The sequence below is a fragment of the Eulemur rufifrons genome, chromosome 16, assembly GCF_041146395.1.
Source record: "Eulemur rufifrons isolate Redbay chromosome 16, OSU_ERuf_1, whole genome shotgun sequence".
NCBI classification, from domain to species: domain Eukaryota; kingdom Metazoa; phylum Chordata; class Mammalia; order Primates; family Lemuridae; genus Eulemur; species Eulemur rufifrons.
The window spans coordinates 86,486,947-86,500,276 of NC_090998.1; positions in this window are offsets into that span (position 1 = coordinate 86,486,947).

Below are 13,330 nucleotides of genomic sequence, written 5' to 3' on the forward strand. Positions count from 1 at the left end.
CCCACTAAAAGCTCCCACCCTCGAAGGCTCTCGGAGACCCAGTGGGGGGCGGGGGCGGGGCCAAAAGCTCTCTTTGCAATACAATTCGTAAGAAGATCTGCTCTTCAGTTTCATCCAACTTGACGAATGGCCACAAATGATGTCAATCACTTCCATCTCCAGACCCCGCCCCCGCTCCGCCGGAGAGTCCCGGGATGAAGAAGCTCTAACATCAAGTAACCACAGAGGTGATAAAAGAAGCTTTCTGATTGGCCAGAGCCTGGCTTGGCCCATCCTCCCGATTCGGCACACCCCCTCCCCTTCTGGAAGTGGGTTCGCCCACAAGGGGCCTGGGCGGGCTTACGGCAGTCTGGCGCCTGCGCAGTGGCCCAGGCCGAAATTGCGGTCGCCGAGTCTCCGCCAGTTTGACATCCCAGGCAGGTTCCTGCCGCTTCCCCAGTTCCCGGGTTCCGGGGAGCGCGGCTATGAGGTGCACCGAGAAATCCGGTCCTTGCTCCGCATCCCGTAGGGAAATCTCATTTTAAAAGCTCAAGGACGGCATGAGCTTTAAAACCTAAAACATGAAAGTGCTTAAAGTGATGTCTGTGAACAAAAGGGAAAACAAGTAAACTTTTATGAGGCTGCGCAGTTGGACTCAGGAATTTGAGGTTGTACTTTACTCTTAGTGCATTTGCTCTCCTGCAAAATAGAAAATGCCTCACATGCTACACTGCCCATCACAGAGGGAAGCTCCGTAAATATCGGTTGACTTGGGGTGGGGGTGAGTCCGTCCTGCTTCCTGGTCAGGTGGTCAGAGACTTAAATCCCTGACAATCTTCCCTGCCTGGGCAAGTCACCTCATCCCTGAGCCTCTAAAGATGGGCCTGGTCGAAGCCACCTCCAAAGAGAGAGCATGTAAGTGCTTGGGACATAGTAGGTACTCAGCAAGTGATTGTGGAATGAAGGAATGAGAGGAAGATTATCTGGACAAATTTGGTTTATCATCACCCTCCTAGGCTGGCCAAATGCACCCCCTGTTCTCTCACTGAGCCTCTGGGATCTTTGATGACTGATGCTTAAAGGGAAGAGCATCCCCTCGGCAAAGATGCCTACACTAAGGATTTTCGTGCCCTTCAGACACTGGAACATTCTACCCTCTTGAGGCTGCTCTGTGTTTTAGGGTGGCCACCAGCCTTGTGCAGGAGAGTGAACACACACACACACACACACACACACACTCTACAAATGACTCTGATGGTTTCAGCCCTGAATCTGGAGTAAAACAATGCAAGTTGTCTGAAATTTTCTTTCCTGGGGATTGATTCCTGGTATTAGGGTAAAGGCCCATCTCTCCTTCATTCCCCTTAACCACTTTTCTTCTTTGGTGATGTCGTGTGAGTCTGTCTCAGACACCCCAGGCTGGGTGAGCAGAAAGCCTCCATCTGCTTCCCTCTTGCCGGCCCTCGTCCAGGCCAACCTGTTCACCATGAGTAACCCCGTTACTCCCTTAAAGGACCCTTCTAGTGACCACCCTCCCAGGGCAGCCCTATGTCGCTGAGATGCTGAGATACACCTGGGGCAGCCTCCAAAGCCTCAGTTCCCTCATCTGCAAGGGGGGTGATAATAGCACCTCCTTCACAGGGCTATTCTCCGTACCACACTCACTCTCTCCCTTCTGTTGCTGCTGCTTGGTGTGATTTTAGTCAGCACCATCGTAAGAGCACTTTGGAACTTTCCAGAAACATGGTAAACACTTGTATGGTGAATTCCATCCCCTGCACTCCACTCCATGGGCCTTCTATACATTCTTGATGACTAAAGGACAACTGAATGACTGGGAGTCACCGGGCTTAAGGTGCTCACAGAATTTCTGAGCCATGAGAGTTCCTGAGAAATTCTGGTTTAATCCCCCTCTGAGCGGCTGTAGCAGCCACAGCTGGTCTATGGTGAGCACATACTGCATGCTGGCCTTGTTCTAAGTGCTTTTAGGGATGAATTAATTTAGTATTCATGTCCATATTTCATATCCACAATAACACTTGTGAGGCTTGTATCATCTCCATTAGGGGGGACCAAGGCCCAAATGAGGTTAACTCAAGCGCTCAAGGTTGCAAAGCTAGTGAGTAGCAGAGCTGGGATTTGAACTCCCTCCCACTCTTCCTGTCATCCTAGAGAGCAAATGTTTATCGAGTTCCTTGTAGTAATAGCACACGGATTGAGCTTTATTTGCCAGGTATGTGCTAAGCGCTTCACATCCTCTCTCTTATTTGAAGCCACGACTCTGGGAAGTGGAAACTATTATCATGTTAAGGAAAGGAAACTGAGGTCCAGAGAAAGGCCAAGGTCACACGATGAGACAGCTTGATCCAGAACCAACCCCAGATCTCTTGACCCTTGGAACTGATATTTTTTTCTAATACCTAGTGTGGTCTCTCCAGTTTCATAAATAAGCTTTTCTTCAGTGTCTACCGTGGGCCAGGCACTGTGCTGGGGGTTGGAGCTACAGAAGTGAAGATGACAGAGTCCCAGTGCTCACTGCTGGCATGTCATGGCCATGTGGGAACGCAGGCCCAATGCTGCAGGTCCCTGACTTTTCTACAAGAGCCAAGAATCTGGGTTTTTGTGTGAAATCCTTTGAACTCTGGCAATGAACTTAAATTTAAAACACTGCAGCTACAGCTGTTAATGGTTCAACCTGGAGCTGCCTATCTGTGACCTCTGGTCAAGACGGGAACACAAAGGTGTAGACAAATCATTGTGACACAAGTGGGTAGACTTTGAGGAGCATTCCTAACCCTGCATGGATGGTTAGAGAGGGCGTGGGGAAGAATATTCTGGAAGGAGGGCCTTGTAGGAATTTGCGAGATGGACGTAGAGGAAAGGCCACACTGGGTATGTGGGACAGCACCTGCAAAGGTGCGGATTTGTGGGGGTGCATCGAATCAAACACACATCCAGATGGCAAAAGAAAGTGAGGCAAGGCCTGGCATGGGACCCTACTTTGAGGAATTCATATGAGTGCTTACTAGGCATAGGATGTAGAGGGGGACAGAATGATTCAGCCTAGTGGAGACACAGGTGACCAGGCAACGGTGATCTGTGACTGTGTAGTAAGCACGAGTAGGAGAGGACCAGGCACAGGACGAACAAATGCCCTACACTGTAAGCCCAGGACCAAAGCATCAACATCACCCGGGGGATTTTTTTAGAAATGCAAATTCCCAGGCCCCACTCTAGACCAACTGAACATAGGGGATGAGGCCCACAATCTGTGTTTTCATGGGCCCTCCTGGTGATTGAGATGTATGCTCACGTTGAGAATGACAGCTCTTAGGTAATGCTGGGACCTACCTTGATCTACTATATCTGGTCATTTTACTGTTTCTCAAACTCCTCAAGAACATTCCTACCTCAGGGCCTTTGCACATACTGTCCCCAGCATGGAGACATAGCTCTTTCCCTCATGATCTTCAGATCTCTGCTCAAATGTCATGTCCTTAGGGAACCTTCCCAAGCACCCAATTTAAGAATTGCTCCCAATCTGTCAGTCTCAATCTCCTTGACTTGCTTTACTTTCATCACAGCATTCACCACCATCCGAGATGATACAGTCTGTCCCTCTGTGCCGACGGGGTGTTGGTCCCAGCACCCCACAGATACCAAAATCCATGGACGCTCAAGTCCCTGTATAAAATGGTATAGTATTTGCATATAACTTACACACATCCTCGTGCATACTTTAAATCATCTCTAGAATACTTATAATACCTAGTACAATGTAAACACTATACAAATGTTATACTGCATTTTAAAATTTGTGTTATCTTTTATTGTTGTGTTGTTATTTTTAATTTTTTTCCCCCAAGTATTTTCAATCTGTGGTTGGTTGGATTCAAGATGCAGAATCCATGATGTGGAGCCTGCAGGTATGGAGGGCTGAGTGTGTTCCATTTTTATGTGTTTATTTGCATAGTATCTGTCTCCCCACACCAGAAGGTAAACTTTGTAAGGACAGGGACTTGGCCTCTTTTGCTAACCCAGCATCTAAGACCGTGCCCAGCATGGTGAGACACTCAGTAAATATTGTGGAGTTAATCAATGAATCTTGTAGGGTTTACCCTTCCGGTCATTCATTCATTCAATAAGGACCAATTCTTGAACACCTGTTCTTGTGCAGGTAACACGCTTGTTATCATACCTGCACAAGAACTAGGAGGGGTGCGATGACCATTCGGATGGGGGCAGCCTGATCCTGAGTCCTCTCCCACCCTCCGCCTGCACCACTAGCTAGACCCAGATGCTCTGTGGAAGAGGAGGGGTTAACAGTGCTGCTCCCCAAAGCCAGGGACTGGGCCATTTAGGCTGATTACAAGGGCTTTGGGTAAGAGGGGCGTGGAGGGGCAGCTGCTGACAAATTGTTCGTAGGAACTGTTCAGTCATCCTGGGTTCGAATGCCTCCCGACGTCGCTGCTGAGCTGCATGCGTATGAGCTGTGGCTCCTTGCCAGGGACAGCCGCAATATTCCACGCACGGCGCCGGGGCTGATCGTGCCCACTGCAGGGCCCAAGCCCCTTTGCCGTGGCACTGTGACAGCCAGGGGGTTCTCCCTCTGCCTGGGCCCCATCACAGCCCATCAGTTATAGGGTGTGGTAGTGGGATTGTTGGATGCAAAACAATCCCTTTGGGTAGATAAGAGGTTTTATGTGAAATTCGTAGGGAAAAGGCCTCTTGAGAGAGATTCTGCGTGAATCCTCAAGAAGAACGTCTTTCGTACATTAAAGCAGATTTGCTCGAATGCCCTCATGTCAGGGGACAATGCCAAAAAGAGAGGGCTAGGAGGTGTGTAGAATTTTACGTACTTAGATCAGGGTTTTCCCACCTTGGCACTATTGATATTCTGGGGTGGGTAACTCTTTGTGTGGGGGCTGTCCTGAGCACTGCAGGATGCTTGGCAGCATCCCATCCTCTACCCACTAGATGCCAGAATCATCTCCCTCAGGGAACAACCAAAACTGTCTGCAAACATCACCAAATGTCCCCTGGGGGGCAAAATCTTCCGTGGGTGAGAACCACTGATTTCCATGCCTGAACTCAATGAGTAAAGGATACTGGCTTTAACATTGAAATGCGCAAGGACTTGCCCCTCAGGCTGCCTGGGCTTGAGTCCCTGCTTTGCCACCTCCCCTTTGTGTCTCAGTCGCCTCTTACCTGCCCCCGTGGGCGCCGTGAGGCTCAGATGAGTGGCCACAGGTAAGGGGTCTAGCTAACGCCTGACAGGTGGTAAGACTCTGATTAACAGCCACTGGGGTGAGGGCGACTCCCCCAGGGGGGTTTATGATGCGGCAATGGAGTTCTGTCTCACAATTTCGTACGATGCACTGTGTCGCATCTGGCGCACCGCCTTCCCGTGGGAATGACCTTTGCTGTTCTTTCTCCCACTGTCCACGTGGGCCTGGTTGTTTATGTCTCCGCTGATGCAGGGCTTGGCGGGGCCATCTCAGTAAAGGGCAGAGGAAATGGACCGACTCACCTTCTGCGCGCCCGGAGTGCAAAGCGGGGGCCCCGGGAGCGGCGCGGGGGCCGCGATGTGCCGGTTCTGTCAGCAGGGGGCAGCAGCCGCCGGGAAAACGCCTGCTGCAGGAGGGCGCCGGGGCCGCCCGCCCTTTGGATTTACTCTGCGGCTGCTTTTGTTTAAAGTTGAGCAAATCATCCATCCAGAGCCACCCGGAGGCCTCCTTTAAGAGCCCGAGATGCTTCATCTGTAGAAGCCGAGAGCTGCTTTTCCAGAATGTTCCACGTATGTGCTGGCCAATGGAGAATGAGAGGTTGGTAACTCACCTGGCACCTCTCTCCCTTGGAGATGCAGAGCTCTGGGCTCTGAGTCCAGTTGCAGGTGTCACCTGCACCTACTGATGTTCCCTGCTGTTCCCTTTCCACACTCCACGCCTCAAGCTGTGTGGCTGTGTTCAAGGAGGGGACAGATGTTTCCGGATGGCGCAGTCTGCACCTGGGCTGAAGTCCGCCACAGGCAACGGTAGCCGGTCCCTACCCTTCCTTCCTCTTCTCCAGCCCCCACCCCACATCACGCCCAGGAGCTGAGTGACACAGAAGCCGTCCCAGACCAGCCCTCCCCAGGCAGCTGCAGAGCTCTGGCCCTGTCTTAGCGGGTTCCCCATCCGCCCCATAGGAACTTGACTGCCAGGGGTGTCATTCTCTCCTGGTGCCCTGGGAGTCACTGTGGACCCTTGGGTCCCCTTTTCCACTCAGGGGCCAGCATCACCTTTTAGAAATTTTAATCTCAGATCGACAGTCTCTTCCCAAGGTTCAAAATTGCAAAGACAGACAAGAATCTCCAGAGAACATCCCCTCCTGCCCTGGGCCCGCCCCAGGGGCTGCACCCTCACGGTGCCTGGACGCCCTTTCAGAGAGCCTGTGCTACGTTCCAGCACAGACGTGCATACACATTCTTTCTAGTTCTTTCTCTCCTCTTCCCCTGCACTCGGAAGCCGGCACACACTGTCTGCACTTGGCTTTTCTGTCCAATGTCCTTAGGAGGCCCCTGTCGGGACCCAACGTGCCCCTCAGTCTTTCTCAGTGGCTGAGAGTGGTCTTTCCAAATCTTGTCACATTTCCACTGAAAGTCCCCCCAGAGGCTTCCTGCTGTCCTCAGGGTAAAGTCCGCCTTCCCTGTGGGGCTGTCAGGCCTGGTGGGCGTCCCAGTGGGCGGGCAGTGCCCCCTCTCCGGCCTCCCTCACCTCGGGGCACCCAGCTCTCCCGATCCTCAGCCTCCACCTGCCTGTCCTGCCCCAGGGCCTTTGCCCTGCAGTCCCCTCTTAACCTGGTTAACTCCTGCTGTGTGTCTCTCCGCTCGCTTGCCTAGACACTCTGTGACAGCCGGCACCACCATGTGCAGTCGTGGGCAGTGCACATGACCACAGGATCGAGAGCCAGACCCCCGGGGTTCAACCCCAGCCTGGCTGCTTCCGAGCTGTGTGCCCTTGGGCAGCTTGCCACCCCTCTCTGCCCGACTCCTCCCGTGTGGCACAGGAGCGATCATCGGTCCTTCATCGGGGGTTTGGGGTGAGGATTACGTGACTGGCCAGAGCAAGCCTCAGTCCGAGTTGTATGAGGGTAGCGACTGGAGCACGTCTCTGCCACCAGCCGGGTGCACACTCCGAGGGCAGGAACCGCGTCTCCCTTGCAGCCAGCATATGCTAGTGCCTGGCAGAGAGCAGGAATTCTGTGAATGCGGGTCAGAATTACTGCACTTTAGTATAGGTCTCTGGAGGAATCGTTGTCTTAACCCAGTAGTTTTCACACTGGGCCCCTTGTGACACCAGTTAACAATAACAGCCCACAGACATGGACTCAGGCCAGGCTTTCTCCGCGGATTGTGTCATTTCACTTTCACAACTATCTGGACAGGTAGGTAGCGTCATGCTCTCATGACCCATATTTTACAAGTGAGAAAACTGAGGCACAGAGAGGTTAAGTAACTTGCCAGAGGTCACACAGTAGCAGAGCTAGAAGTCAAATCTACGAGGCCTTCTAGAAAACAACATTGTCTTAACCCAAAGAGAGTTATCTCTATGAGGGGGAGGGGGGTCTGCTCAGGGGCACCCTTCCCCGTCTGTCCCTGCCTGATTCAATTCTGGGCAGGTTCGAGACCCAGCTCTCTCTTCTCCTTCCCCCAGCCCATGTCCTGATCTACCCCTGGACTCTCAGAAGGGGGAGGGGGCCGCTCTGCCCACACCAGTCCATCCCCTGGATGGCTAGCAGGGCACCCTGCTATCACCTCCGGGCCGTGCTCTGACATTTATCCCCTCTGGGCCTTCCGTGTCCACTGCCCACTTGCCACCTCTGGTGCCCACACGCGCCCAAGCCCTTCCCAGCTCTCTAAGGGAGACCACCCTCGGTCCTGCGTTCCCCATACCCTTCCTCAGAGCGTGGCTCCTCCAAGGACTCGCCCAGCCCTCTTTCACTACTTCGCTTCTCACTTATTTCATAATCTGCCGCAAACTGTCTTCCCCTGAACGTGTGTTGAAGGTCACTCCTGGCTGAATGGTCAAGTCCAAACCCAGGCTTCAGGAATAGAGGACATTGTGCACTTACTACCTGCCAGGCCTGTGATAAGCACTGAGGTCTTGTGGGGACTATTGTTATCCCACTCTACAGAGAGGAAAACTGAGGCACAAGAAGGTTTAGCAACATGCTAGCTACGAACCCCGGCAGGCTGGCTCCTTGAGCCACACTCTTGGCCACACCTCTGTACTGTCCCTGAAGGGGCGTCTCTGCAGAGTTGACACGGCCTCTCCTCCCTACGCATTCTCTCTGCCTTGCTTGGGGACTCCCCTCCTCCTGCCCCCTCCCCCCTGCCTGTCTTTCTCCCATGCTGGAGGCTTCTCTGCTCCCTGCTCCTGAAATGGCTGCCCCAAGGCTCCGTCCTGGCCCCTCCTTCCTTCCAGGGCCTCCCTGGTGATCACACTCCTGCCGTGACAATGGCTGGGCTCCGGAATGACAATACCCCCAGCCTCCCCCCCACCCTCGGAGTTACCATGAGGGTCAAAACTGACACCACCTATTGTCTGAGATATGCCTTGCAAACTGTAAAGTGCTGGACAGAGGTAAGGGCTGTCACTATTACCATGATCAGCTGCATTCAGAGGTCACGTCCCTTGTCCTCTCCTCTAAATATTCTTGGAGCAAGTTGTCAGCCCCAAATGTGGCATCCGTGAGTTGGAATTGTCACCGAAAGCTCTGCACGTGTCCAGGAGGCCTCATCAGAAGAACGAGGACAAGTGGATGAGGAGAAGGAAAAAGAAGTTTATTACTTTGCCAGCAAAAGAGGAAAACAGGCAGACGATCGTCCCCAAATCCAATTTTCCTCCCCCAGAAGCGGAAAATACAGAGCTTTTAAGGGGAGGGCTCTCAGGTTGAGGGTACTGTCGTCAGCTACAGCTGATGGTTCTGATCCTGTGTCTGCGGCAGGCGCTGACCACAATGCCTTAACCAAGTGGGGGCCTGTGTTCCTCCTACCACGGTCATTCTCCAGGTCGGCAGCTTCCAGGCCAGCACAGGGGCTTCAGGGAGCCATCGGGGACCCAGGTTCCTCCTGGCTTTTTGGCGGCACCATCATTAGCTTTGTCTTTAGTTCCTGTGGTTGTAGGAAGTCCGCTCTGTGTCTGGGCCCCAGGCTGCGCCCTAGACATGGAGAAGAAGGAAGGCCATGGCTTCTCCAGAAGCTTCCCTGCAAGCCCCACCTAGAGACGTCTGCTGACATCTCATAGACCAAAACTGTTGGGGGAGTGCTTTTCACGGGCTACTTTGCTGCCCTGCCTCCAACAGGGGTCCTGGTAGAAAGCGGTGAGAATTCGTGACGATGGTAACGATAGTGAGTAGCAGGCAGTAACGTGCTATAATATATAGCGTGTCACCTATAAAACGCTAAACTTCACATCACTGGTATTTGTCCATGTTATTATGGAATATCCACTGTGACTACTTTAAAGGACACCCGATAGTTTATTTGTGGACGCCCCATAACTGTTCTCAACCTTGTCCCTTCCTGCATTGCAGCAGCCTCGTTTCTGCACACAGCTGCCTGGCCCTGAGGGAGGCCGGGGCCAGGACGTGGGCATTAATGTGTGCCCAGAGGGCAGCACCAGGAGCAGCAGCTGGTGGGGATGCCCACAGCAGGAGTCAGCGCTGGAGCCAGAGGTTGGTGAGCACACTGCAGGGGTAGAGCAACCGGCAAGAGGGACGTTAACTGCAAACTCATCTCCTCTGAACCCAGTGACAGCAGCACATCACAGCCTTCCCTCAGCTGGAGTTCTGAACGCTGGGTCAGGTGGGAGGGAGAAAATAGAGCAGCCTGGAAACTTCTCTGCCTCTTTAGGAAGCAGCACCCTCTTTGGATCCATCCGCGTGACACCTGTGCTCAATAAATATCTGATGACTGGTTGATTCAACAGGGTAGCAAGATGCCAGCAGGAGGCTAAGTGGATTTTTAATGGCCTGTGATCACAGCATCTTAGAGTTGGGAGGAACACGAGGGGAACTCTCCCACAGATGCATGAGTTCTTTCAACAAGTTCCGTCATCTCCCTTTGCACGCCTCTCATGACAGGGTGCTCACCACCTCGCAGGACAGCCTGTCTTACTGCTCAGCAGCTCCAAGGGTAGACAAGGCTTCCTCAGGTTTAGTCAAGAGCTGTCGCCCTGTGCATCCCCCCCAGTTGGTCCTGATTTCGTGCCTGCAGAATCACACAAAATAAACCCAGTTCCTCTTCACGCTAAACTCAATATTGTCCATATGTAGGTGCTTTGTTTTCTTTTTTGCTTGTGAATGTTTTTCTTTGTTTTGTGTATTTATTTACCCAACAAACATGCGTTAAGTGCCTCCTTTGTGGCAGGGACTGTATTCGGTGCTGAGGTTATGGTGGTGAACGATTCCAGCTCTCAGGAAACCTGACGACCAAATGGGGAAGACAGGTGGTAGTGATGGCGACTGAGGTGAAATTCACATCACATACAACTAACCATTTCAAAGCGTACAATTCAGCGGCGTGCAGTGCATTCCGTCTTGCGTAACCACTACCTCTCTCTAGTTTCAAAACTTTCCATCACCCCCAAATTCCCTGTAGCCCTGTACCCATTAAGAATCATCCCAGTTCTCCTCTTCCCTTTCCCCTGGAAACCACCCATCTACTTTCTGTCTCTATGGATTTACCTATTCTGGATATTTCACATAAAAGGAATCATATAATATGTCACCTTTTGTGATGGACTTCTTTCATTTACCATAATGTTTTTGAGGTTTGTCCAAGTCGTAACATGTATCAATACTTAATTCTTTTTATGGCTAAATAATATTCCACGATATGGCTATGCCACATTTTGATAATTCATTCATCCATTAACGGACATCTGGGTTGTTTTCACCTTTCGGCTATTATGAATAATAGCTGCTATAAACATTTGTATGCAAGTTTCTGTGTGGACATATTTTCATTTCTCTTGGATATATGTGGGCTGTCTGGAAAGTGTCCAGCTGTTGTTCGTGTAATGAGAAAGGTTTACATGGCTGGATATTTCCCAGAGAGCCCTCCTATGCTGGAGAATGAAATTTCTGGGGCATATAGAAATTCTGTTTAACTTTTTGAGGAGCTACCAAGTCGTTTTTCGTATCGACTGCACCATTTTATGCTCTCACTAGCAATACGTGAGGGTACCAAATTCTCCACACACCCCCTCCCAGTACTTCTTATTTCCCTTGTTCTGATTGTAGCTATTCTAGTGGGTGTGAAGTGGCATTTCACTGTGGTTCTGATTCGTATCTCCTTAATGACAAATGATGCTGAGCATCTTTTCATATACTTTTTGGCCATTTATATATTTTCTTTGGAAAAATGTCTATTCAAGTCCTTTGCCCACTTTTTTTTTTTTTTTTTGAGACAGAGCCTCACTCTGTTGCCCCAGCTGGAGTGCAGTGGTGCTCACTGCTGCCTCCAACTCCTGGGCTCTAATGATCTCCTGCCTCAGCCTCCTGAGTAGCTGGGACTACAGGCGTGTGCCACCACATCTGGCTAATTTTTTCTATTTTTAGTAGAGATGGGTTCTCACTCTTGCTCAGGCTGGTCTTGAACTCCTGACCTCAAGTGGTCCTCCCACCTTGGCCTCTTGCTAGGATTACAGGTGAGAGCTACCTTACCCAGCCCTTTGCCTGCTTTTTAATTGAACTGCATGATGATTTATTTTATGTGTCAAATTAACTGGGCCAGGAGGTGCCCAGATGTTTGGTCAAACATTATTCTGGGTCTTTCTGTGAGGGTGTTTTTGGATGAGATTAACATTTAAATCAGTAGACTGAAAAAAAGCCTTGCCTAACATGGGAAGTCCTCATCCAGTTAGTTGAAGGCCCGAATAGAACAAAAGGCTGACCCTCGTCCAAGTGAGAGGGGATTTCTTCCACCTGACTGCCTTTGAGCTGGGACATTGGCTTTTTTCCTGCCTCTGGACTTGGACTGGAACTACAGCACAGTTCCACACCGAGCTCTCCCGGAGCTGCAGCTTGCCAACTCGCCCTGCAGTTGGTGGGACTCGTCAGTCTCCGTAATTGCATGAGCCAATTCCTTACGACAAATCTCTTTACACACACACACACACACACACGCACACACGCAGGTTGAGCACACAAATCTGAACATTCAAAATCTGAAATGCTCCAAAATCTGAAACTTTTTGAATGCTGACACAACATTCAAAGGAAATACTCATTGGAGCGTTTTGGATTTTGGATATTTGGATTGAAATGCTTAATCAGTAAGTATAATGCAAATATTTCACAATCTGAAATAATCTGAAATCTGAAAGACTCCTGGCCCCAAGCGTTTCGGATAAAGGATACCCAACCTGTATACACACACACACACACACACACACACACTATTGATTCTGTTTTTCTGGAGAACCCTAATATAATTTTTTTGTCTTTTTGTTGTTGATTTGTAGGTGTACTTTATATATTCAGGATACTTTGGACCAAATATTTTGGTCCCTTTGAGAAGACAAATGGCCAGAGAAGCAACAAGCATGGAGTGGAGGGGTACAAAGGAAGCACAAAGCATGGAGCAAGAGCCCCTAGAACAGCAGCTGCATGGGAGCAGGTGTGGCGGGTTTCTTTATTGTGGAGCCCTACTAGGCCTGGCACTTAGTAGGTGCTCAGCAAGAGTCATTGTAAGTAAAGATGAGCAACCAAATGTGGGCATTGGGTGGGATCAAAGGAGGCTCAGAGGCAGCTTCATTTAAGCTGAGGCCCCAGGCCTGTGTAGCAATGAACCAGGCAGAGAAGGAACAGCAGTCCTGGCCGGTGAAAGAGCCTGTGCGAGGGCGCAGAGGGGAGGGGGGCATGGCAGTTTTGAGGAATGAAACATTCTATCTAGTTGGAGCAGAGCGGAGAACGCAGGGAATGAACGTAAGGTTGGGGGTAAGTGGAAGTGGTGAGAGGGGAGAGCACAGCAGAGTAGCAAGAAAGGAGAAAGGTGAAGTTGGAAGGGGTGAGACAAAAAAGGTTTTGTAGGCTATTAAGGAGTTTGGGGCCCTCTGAGGAAGAAAGAGGAAGAACAGAGCAGTGAAGGGAAATAAATGAGGGGCAGCCATCGAAGACGCAAAGATGCTTCCAGGCAGAGGATGCAGGGGCAGCGGAAGGAGATGAACACGATGCCAGCCCCGACTGCAGGCTCCTTGCTGCTTAAATTCCGGCTCTGCCCCCACCGGGCTAAGCAAGTAGCTTCTGGAACCTCAGCAAGGCTACTTAAGCTGTGTCTCCTCATCTGTACAATAGGGACAGTGAG